The following is a 1,420-nucleotide window of genomic DNA, read 5'->3' as shown; positions in this document are numbered from 1 at the left end:
TATTATTTTTAGTTTATTTTTTCCTTTTGATAATAAAACAAGTTGAAAATGTTTACCTTTGGTTTCCACGAAAAATATTAGTGTCTCTTGCCAATTTTGTTTTTTTGCTTGTATAAATGGAGCTGATTAGGAAAATTAATCTTTATTTTTGAAAAATATGGTCAAGTGCTATAATTCTGAAGGTTTTACTTGTTCTTTTGTTTCAACTTTACATGTTCTGATTAAAAACAACCTCTACCAGGAGTTTGCTTCATATCAGTCATGAAAAGCATCAATAACAAGACAAAGATTCTCTATAGAAAAGCTACTTTTAAAACTCTACAATTGTCGTCCAGAAGAACTCTTAAGGAGCCAATGACTTCCTCCCCACTTTAGGAAATTGCAAGTTTCAAAGAATAATCCAGTTATGCACTATAAACTTAAAGAATAAGAGGTCTCATCAAGAGTCGGCTTATCATGATCATAAAGATTATAACTAGCTGACATTGCCAAACTGCATACCAAAACAAGGTAATGACTCGAGATTGTTTCAATCAAAAGACAAGGGGTCTCATCACGAGCCAGCTTGTTCAGTTAGTTATAAATCAAGTGAATGGCACTGTCAAAATTGGCCACCAAACCAAGACATTGTTCTTTAAGAATTAAAATAAAAGAAAAAGCAATAAGTGTAAATGAGGATTTATCTTGGAAAATTGCATACTTCTTAAGTAGGATACTGGATCATTGCTGGGTAACAGGTAACCCTGTCGAGGCTATGAACGCCTGCTGGCAGCAGAGGCTCTACCTATGACAAATGAGTACACCTAAAACTGATCTACAGAGATGTCTTTGTTTTTATCTTTATAAACCAAGTAATGGCTGATGTAAGTGCAATGACTAACTTTGGGAAGAAGATAATCAGAATTAGGATAGATGGAACAAGATGTTGTTGTTAGCAAATAGCACTTTGTACCTTATATTTCTACAATAAAGTTTGATTTTCCAAAACCATTTCTATTTTAGAAGTTTTAGAAAATTCAAAAAACTATCAGAGATAACTGGTTCTTTCAAGTGAATCGCCAATTGTTGTGACCATCAACAACCCCCCTTTTTATTAGTGTTAGCAATAACATTAATAAATGGGGACCCTTCTAAAAAATCAAAACTTAGCACTTAAGATTGCCTTTTTGTTTTCAATAAAACATGATATCAAAGCAAAACTCCCAACAATATGAATTCCTACCTTTTCACGCTTCATGCACATGAAAAACGTTATAATTGTTAAGCCTCCTTATGAAAAGTGCTATACAACCACAAAGCTAGGAAAACCCTTGTAAGCGGAAAGTCTTGAGTACTAAGCAAAACTTTAATAAACCCGATCTTTTAATGATAAGCATCGCATCGCAAAAAGGGTAACGACGGGCATCCTTTACTAAGAAAC

Source organism: Pinus tabuliformis, chromosome 7 (genome assembly GCF_031772625.1).
Source record: "Pinus tabuliformis cultivar Carrire ecotype Pingquan chromosome 7, CPIR1, whole genome shotgun sequence".
Classification (NCBI taxonomy): Eukaryota; Viridiplantae; Streptophyta; class Pinopsida; order Pinales; family Pinaceae; genus Pinus; species Pinus tabuliformis.
Note: the sequence above shows the minus strand (reverse complement) of the source record.